Source organism: Octopus bimaculoides, chromosome 2 (assembly GCF_001194135.2).
Source record: "Octopus bimaculoides isolate UCB-OBI-ISO-001 chromosome 2, ASM119413v2, whole genome shotgun sequence".
NCBI lineage: Eukaryota > Metazoa > Mollusca > Cephalopoda > Octopoda > Octopodidae > Octopus > Octopus bimaculoides.
Genome location: NC_068982.1, coordinates 149,433,963 through 149,443,368, shown reverse-complemented (window position 1 = coordinate 149,443,368; position 9,406 = coordinate 149,433,963). Strand labels below are relative to the sequence as shown.

Sequence of the window (9,406 nt, the reverse complement as noted above, 5' to 3'; positions counted from 1 at the left end):
ATATGCTAGCTGACGCAACTGGTAATTCCCGGTAGCCCTGAAAACAGTTTTTGTGCATTTACAGAGAATACCAAACTATCTTACACAGGATCTTGTTTTTAGGAATCCCCAATAAGTTATGAATACCCAAATTGTGAAGTCAGTTACGTAATAACATGAAATTAATTACCTGATAGTAAAAATTCAAATAAAGTAGCCTCGAAAAGGACTTTAATGTATTCCCAGAGTATATAGAACTTAGGAGGAAATACTAATAAGGTATGTATACTAAAATCATGAAGCATGTTACATAATAATAGGCAAATCGGATATGAGATAATAACAATTCAAAGTAAATAACTTTGAAAAGGGCTTTTGTGCATTCCCAGAGAATATTACCCTCAGTGGTGCTAGTGTTGGTATATTCGAGAATAAGTCCCTAACCGAAATAAGTGGATCTATTGTTTAGGAAAATACTATTTACCTGTTTAATGGCTGTATTGGATAAATTGCAAAAATAACTCCAACAGTTCAACTACCAAGAAATAAGCATACTCAATTTGATTTATACCGAATGATTTACGAAAATGAATGGGTTACTTCCCTTGGCTGTCAAAATCTGGGTGAATGGGTTATTTCCCTTGACTGTTAAAATGAAATATATTAGATATATATAAGGATTCCTTCCAGGGGCCCTATTATCGATTTTTTTTTCAAATATCTGAGTATGCCATGAGGTTTCCAGACATGAGTTCTACTCATGTATCAAGTTACATCAAAACCTATAAAACAATGTAGGTGGAGTTAGCTAACAACTCCACAAACGCACCCACAGACAAAATATCCCACATATGTAATATACATATGATGGGCTCATTATAATTTCCATCAAGGAATTTACTCGCAAGGCACTGGTTGAAGATGCTTGCCAAAAATGTCTTGTAATAGAATTGACTGTGAAACTGTGTGATTGCAAAGTAAACTTATTTAACACACAGCAAAACTTACACCTTGATAGATGTATATATGATTATGCATGCACGCACAGACAGACAGACACACACACACGATTTATTGTTAAATACTAGATTTTTCTTTTACTACATTTCATATCTAATTCTAATGAATTAAAAATCCAAAGTTGTTTCCCTTTTTTTTTCAACTGGAATTTGTCAGGAATATAATGATTTTACTCATCATTAAAGCTGGAGTTTCAATTAATTTATATTTTCTTGGTATTAAGTATGATAGTGCCTACTTCACTATTAATTTTTTCTACTGCAGGTATCTACAGGTACTGTTTTCCTGCCATTCATATGCAATTGCTTTTGTTATACGAGCTATGTGTGGACATGCGTAGGTGTGTGTAACTTTATATTTTTGTGCAGGTGCAATACAAAGCAGCACTTATGTTTCCAGTAGCTGAAGATGCTAATGGATAGCTTCTACAGCATATTTTTATCTAGAAATATATGGAGAGTTTACACCAAAATTATGCACACATAGTGATACACATGTGATCACACACACACACACACACAACCACATCCATCCATGTAGACGTGCATACATTCACTTAATGACATTTACTCACACATAAATACATACACATGCACACAGCCTCTTATGCTAAAGGTTAGCATAAAAAAACACACAGACATTTGAGACTGTAGACAGTTTAGTTAACTTACTGGAAATCATTGAAGGATATATGCAAGGCTGGATTTAGACCTGCTGGGACCCCTGGTTTTGAGGGTTCCTATGATTTTGTTTATTTAAAACACAATAAAGAGGGCCCCATTAAATCTATGAGTTCCAAAAGATTTGAAGAAGCTTTACAACTTAAAAGGCTCTAGGTAGATTCAAAGGGACTTAATTAAAATTAATGGCTTTTAAAATCTAAATTGCCCCAATAAATCAAAAGAGGATTCAATAATTGTAGAAGAATTCTATTGAATAAAAAAAATTTAAATGAGTGAAAAGAAATTATTTATTTGAAATCATCATCATCATCATCATCGTTTAACGTCTGTTTTCCATGCTAGCATGAGTTAGATGGTTTGACTGGGAACTGGCAAGCCAGGCGGCCTCACCAGGCTCCAATCTGATCTGGCAATGTTTCTACAGCTGGATGCCCTTCCTAATGCCAGCCACTCCGAGAGTGTAGTGGGTGCTTTTTACGTGCCACTGCATGGGAGCCAGTCATGCGGCACTGACATTGGCCATGTTTGGATGGTGCTTTTTACGTGCTACCACCACAGGAGCTGGTTGGAGGGGAGGGGGCTGGCACTGACCATGTTTGGATGGTGCTTTTTATGTTCCACTGGCATGGGGAGCCAGTCGGGGTGGCACTGGCAATGATCCACATATGAATGGTGCTTATTCCGTGCCACCAACACGAGTGCCAGTCAGGTGGCACAGGCATCGGTCGCAACTACAATTTCCATTTGATTGTGATTTGAGTTTTGATTCTGATTTTCATTTTGACTCAGTATGTCTCCTCAAGCACGGTGTGTTGCCTGACAATTCAAACGTACTTTTTAAATATATTTTTCTATTTTTAACTCCAAGGTTTTGGCTTCTCTGAGTTAAAGGGACCTCCACCAATGCTTGTCCCACCTCCCAAACTTATGGGTTCCTGGACCATGGTCCATATTGACCCATACATAAATCTGGCTCTGGATATAAGGTGTTTTACAAGTGTTTAACCCTTTAGCATTCAAACCAACCATATCCAGTCCAAATATTCTGCCTGTTTTATGTTCAAAGTGACAAGATCCAGCCTTTCACACATACCTTACAATGTCATTCTAAAATTTAGTAATTGCTTTATCGAAATCTTGAATCTATGAGATAATAATAATAATACCAGGACTTACAAATATATATAACATACAGAAAATTGCACTACTGGGCACTGCACACATCCTACGCAAAACACTTTCAATACAGTAACCATAAGAGCATCACAGCAAACCACAGCACATACCCAAGGCACACAGAGCTGCGCTCGGTAGTGAAGTGAAAGCACGTTATAAAAATATAACTACTGAACAATAATAATAATAATAATAATAATAATAATAATAATAATAATAATAATAATAATAATAATACAGGATTAACTGAAATCAAGGTGAATAAAAAGCATTACATTTGACAGAGAAATCTAAATGCTAAAGGGTTAAACATCAGTGTTTCATTCTTTTACTTGTGAACTGCTTTCTTTTATTCCTTCATTAAATTATAATAGTTGACACACACTAACTTTTGACCTACAGGTCTCTGCATTTTATCTCTCATACTGTATCTGTTTGGTCTCATACCACCTCCACTGAACCACCCATTTAATATCTACTCCACTAGTTCCCATGCTAACCACTTTTCTCCAATCTTTCCACATCAGAATATCTTCTCTCAGGAATCATCTCTTTGCCCATACTTTTTCTGTAGTCATCATCTGCAGATTTTCAAAGGGAACATCAACTATGTCTATCTCAGAGTCCCAAAAGACCTGTGAAGGCCATGGACATAACTTCATTCTCCAGAACAACCCATTAAAAGAAAAAGTAAAAGCTATACTGATATCTATATAACATATTTAATGGTATTCAGAGTGGAGCAAGTGGTAGGAACAATGAACAGTGTCCAGAAGTCTGGCAAGTAGAAAAAGTTTACAAAGAGTTTTTCTATTCTTCAACAAAAGACAAACTACAAAGACATAATTAATCTTTTCATGACAATAATTCTAATAAAATACATTGTCTAAGTGTTTCAATAATAATCAACAGTTTTGTAGGATTTAGTAAAATAATAAAAACTTTTACATCATTAAGATGATGATTGGAACATAATTTACAAAAGGTTTTTACAAAAAAGCAAGAGTGATACAAACATTTTAAAGCAGTCAGTTCTACATCAAAAAATGGGTTGGCTTCAAACGGATGAAGAATTGTGAAGCTATCTGTGTATCAGGGAATCAAAGAACAGCAAATATAAAATATTTCCAGGGATTTGTGAGGAATAATTCAAGCATTTATGATCTGCTTTATGATCTGTTGTAGTATTTGTTGTTTCATCTGTACTTCCCAGCTCTGTCTCAACCAAGGAAGCCTACTATCAAAGACATTCTGTCCTTTTTGTTCAATATATCCAGCATTAAATTTTCTAATGTGTTCTTCCTTCTTTTTTTCAGATTGTACTTGGTGATATGAGAGACAGTTGGTTGCTTATTATATCTATTAGGCTTAGCAACTACATAGAGACTACCTCACACACACACAGACACACATATATGCACGCTGGCACTCACACATTAGAAAAAAGAATAGAAATAACTTTTCTGATAATTTTTCAACATCATCATCATCATCAACATCATCATCATCAATAATATCATCATCGTTGTCATTTAACGTCCACTTTCCATGCTGGCATGGGTTGGACGGTTTGACTGAGGACTGGCAAGCCAGGAGGCTGCACCAGGCTCCAATCTATTCTGGCAAGGCTTCTACAGTTGGATGCCTTTCCTAATGCCAACCACTCTGAGAGTGTAGTGGGTGCTTTTTACATGCTACTGACAAGGGGGCCAGTCAGGCAGCACTGGCATCAGCCACAACAACGATTTCACTTGACTCAGCAGATCTTCTCAAGCACAGTATATTGCTCAACAATTGAAGGGTACTTTTAAAGGGCCAGTTATGCAACACTGGCATTGGCCATTGCTATGATCTCATTTGGCTTTCCAGGTTTTCTCAATCACAGCATATCTCCAAAGGTCTTGGTCACTTGTCATTGCCTCTGTGAGGCCTAACATTTGAAGGTTGTGCTTCACCACCTCATCCCAGTCTTCCTGGGTCTACCTCTACTAGTGGTTCCCTCCACTGTTAGGGTGTGACACTTCTTCACACAGCTGTTCTCATCCATATGCAATGCATGACCATACTAGCACAGTCGTCTCTCTTGCATACCACTACTTTAATAATTAGATGCCTATAAGTTCACAAAAGATGACTCTGGTAGGAGTTTTTTGCTTAAAAGAAAAGCAGTTTTCAAACTGCTTTTAAGCGAGAAACTCCTATTAGAGTGACCTTTTGTAAACTTGGAAACATCTAATTATTAAAGTGGAAAAATTATCAGAAAACCCATTTATATATATATATATATATATATATGTGTGTGTGTGTGTGTGTGTGTGTGTGTGTGTGTGTGTGTGTGTGTGTGTGTGTGTGTATGACCGCGTATGTATCGGCTGATCGTTAGTAAGGAAAGACACACAAATAAGAAAGAAGAAAACAAAGGACCACTGATGAGGTTACAGAAGTGTGACGAAAGAACTCTGGCCGAAATACGATTAATGTAAAATAAAGCTAAAGCAAATTAACACCAAATATATAGTGCATGTGTTTTTATTGACTAAACTGGCATCATGACCATCCCCAAATACAACAATGTATATAATTAATTATATATATATTTGCAAAGATATCATTGACTCTATTATTTTCTAGTATAACAATTTAAAAATGATAATAACAAGCCCATTATTGAATCTGTTATCATTTTTATATTGTTACACTGTGTGTTGGCACTCTGTTGCTTACGACATCGAGTGTTCCAGTTGATCCGATCAACGGAACAGCCTGCTCGTGAAATTAACATGCAAGTGGCTGAGCACTCCACAGACACGTGTACCCTTAACGTAGTTCTCGGAGATATTCAGCGTGACACAGTGTGACAAGGCTGACCCTTTGAATTACAGGCAGAACAGAAACAGGAAGTAAGAGTGAGAGAAAGTTGTGGTGAAAGAGTACAGCAGGCTTCACCACCATCCCCTGCCGGAGCCTCGTGAAGCTTTAGTTGTTTTTGCTCAATAAACCCTCACAACGCCCGATCTGGGAATCGAAACCGCGATCCTATGACCGCGAGTCTGCTGCCCTAACCACTGGGCCATTGCGCCTCCACATTGTTACACTAGGTAATAATTAAATCAATGATATCTTTGCAAATATTTTCTCCTGAATCTTTTGCTCCATATTGAAATTATTTTCACACTGGTGGCTGCGATGGTGCAGTGCAAAATGAATCAGATGCAGCGCAGACTTCAACGTGATGGGTTGGGGTCCTCCATCATGGTAACATGTGCTGAGGAAAGTGAGGCAATAATGCCCATCCAGAAACCAGTCCACGTGAGACCATATACTCAAATGTATGCTGAGAAATTGTCTTAGCACGTTTGCCTTCGGAAGGTTGGTTTCTGTAGTTATTATCAGTGTATTTTGGCAATTTAAATAAGAGTTTTGACTGTTATTTCCAGCAGGTAGATATACTTAATATGTTCTTTGATTAATTTTAATACACACACACACACACACACACACACACACACACACACACACACACACACACACACACACACACACACACACACACATATATATCTACACTCTCGGAGTGGTTGGTGTTAGGAAGGGCATCCAGCTGTAGAAACTCTGCCAGATCAGATTGGAGCCTGGTGCAGCCTTCTGGCTTGCCAGTCCTCAGTCAAATTGTCCAACCCATGCTAGCATGGAAAGCGGACGTTAAACGATATAAATATGGCTAATTTGCATTACTCTGTGAGGAACATTTCACTGGTTTCCCAGTTCCTCCGATATAAATAGTCCTCTCTGGGTGGGACACTGGTCTGTCAGAGGGTTACTCATTTTGACCAGCTGAGTGAACTAGAGCAATGTGAAATGAAGTGTTTTGCTCAAGAACACAATGCTTTGCGTGGTCTAGGAATTGAAATCACAATCCTTTGATGTGTCCAACAACCTAACCCCAAAGCCATGTGCCTCCACTACATACACACACATACATACATACATACATATATACATACATATATATAGACACACACACACACACACATGTATGTACATATATACATATATGTATGTATAGATATGATCTTTAAGATGGGCGGGTGTGATATAAAGAAAATTTAGCTGTTATTTTTAATAGGTTGAGTGGCCACATAGGGGCAACCTCATTGATTTATAATCACACACACACACACACACACACACACACACATACAGACACACACACACACACATACAGACACACACACACACACACGTATGTCTATGATCCTTTAGATGTGTAATGAGTGATTTTAATTCAGAGGAAACGGTGGATGAGTGCTAGTGAGTTGAGAAATTGCCTGAGAATATCAAAGATATTCTCTGGTGAACAAAGGTGAGAGATGAATATGAGTTTGCCATTTACACCATCCATTAACATATAATGATGTATGTAGTATGTCAGAGTGGTGATATTAACAAAAATAATACGAAACAGCAAGATGACATGAAACAACAAAATAACCAGACGTTGAAAGATCAATCAGTCTTACTAGTGAAACAATGAAAAAAAAAATCTATAATTTTCTCTTTGATTAATGACCATTTTACAATTGAATGCTGCCTAAATTTTCACCATGATCTGGTATGATTATTACTGCATCTCAGAAAAAAAAAAAAGAAAGGAAAAAGGAAGGAAGAAAGAAGCAATAGAATAAATATATATATCCACCACTACAAAACCAAAAAGCAACCATGTATGATTTAACCTGTTGCACTTTTAATAAAATTTTTCATTCACTTTTATTTCTATATATTTTATTTATTTTTCTTTCATTATACAAAGATAAACATTTTCGTTTGTTTTCTTTTTTTTTAGATTGTAAATTACAAATTGTTCTTTGTTTAGATAAAAAAAAATTTTATTTTTCCATTTAGATTTCTCTTGTAGAAATAATGATTTCTTAATTAGGCAAGAAGCCTTTGGCAAAGTATATTTATGTGCTTACTCGAGAAATATGTCCACAGCACTTGCAGCAAGATAATAAAATGAGCAAACTAATAAACAAAAAAACAAAAAAAAAACAAAAACATATGAAGCAAACAAAACTACAAGACACAAAACAATCGTGACTTGGGAAATTAGAAGTCTCATCCCTCAATTACTTGACACTTGCTCCACTTATCACTTAAATAATTATGATTGTAATGAATTCTTAATGAGCCATATTGATTTAGTGTAAGCAGAGTTAAGTGGCAAGCCTAATGATATAAGGTCCTGATTTAGTAACCATTTTGGGATGTATGCAGTAATTAGTTTGGTAGTGACATTACCTGCCGTCAGGTGATGATGAGTCTGGCTACTACAGAAAGGTGGTGTAATTGGGGCATTGTCTCTATGATTATATCAACTATGACTTTATCATCATTGCCACTGCCACCACCACCACCACTGACGCCATACTGCCACTGTCACCACCACCACCACCACCACCATTACCACCACTACCACTACTATCGTCTTCATTACCACCACAGCCATTGCTCTCTGTAGCTGTACCACTGGTGTGGTTTGTACCATCCGAAATAAACATGGAGCCTCTAGAGATTTGTTTATGCCGTCTAGCAACACCTATATGATTGCTCAACCTACTAGAAATAACAATCAAATCTTTCCCCCAAAATACACCTTCTGATCTTAAGAAAGAAAGGCCAAAAGAGTACGAAATGTTTTGGCATCAACATTTTGGCATGACTGATTCTATATTAACTTATTTGACATCAGACATTTTAATGCTTCCCCTCATTCTCTACCTCCCTCTCCCCTTCTCTCTCTCTCTCACTCCCTCTCTCTCTCTCACTCCCCCTCTCTCTCTCACTCCCCCTCTCTCTCACTCCCTCTCTCTCTCTCTCTGTTTATATCTGTGAGTATATTTTTCATTGTGTGTATAGGGAGAGGGAGAGTGTTTATGACAATTAATAAATTGTAATGTCTTTCTTTCTTTTGCTTTTTCTTTCTCTCTCCCCTCTTTCCTCTCCTTCACCCCATCTTCCTCTCCTCTTCTTCTCACCTTCCCTCTTTCCCCTTTCCCTTCCTCCCTCCCATACACTCCCATCTCACACCCTCGTCCCCCCGACCACTCACCCTCTTCCTCCCCTAGGCATGGATTGAACACCTTTGATCACTTTCATCTGCAAAATCAGGGCTGGTTAAGAGATTAAGCAACAATAACAAGAATCATCTATGACATGGGTGCATGTGTGGCTGTGTGGTAATAAATTTGCTTCCCAATTACATGGTCCTGAGTTCAGTCCCAGTGTGTCACATCTTGGGCACGTATTTTCTGCTATAGTCATAGGCTGACCAAAGCCTTGTGAGTGGATTTGGTTGATGGAAACTGAAAGAAGCTCATTGTATATTATATATATATATTTGTGTATGTTTGTGTGTGTGTGAGTGTGTTCGTTTGTCCCCAAACTCTGCTTGACAACTGCTTTTGGTGTGTTTACATCCCTGTAACTTAGCGGTACTGCAAAGCAGTATGCATCTATATGCATTTATATTAAATATGTTTGCATAT

General features: G+C 37.4%; 1 long non-coding RNA gene across 2 annotated transcripts in view; it reads left to right on the top strand.

Annotated features, from left to right (window-relative positions):
* LOC128247036 (uncharacterized) overlaps nt 1-9,406 on the top strand; it is an 86,361-nt gene that overhangs the window by 70,032 nt on the left and 6,923 nt on the right. The window contains exon 3 of one of the 2 annotated variants that reach the window (XR_008263461.1): nt 4,175-5,204. The exons of the other annotated variant lie outside the window; for it this stretch is intronic. This is a non-coding gene — a long non-coding RNA (uncharacterized LOC128247036). Of the gene's footprint in view, nt 1-4,174; nt 5,205-9,406 lie in introns of those variants that run through there. 2 annotated transcript variants of the gene reach the window in all.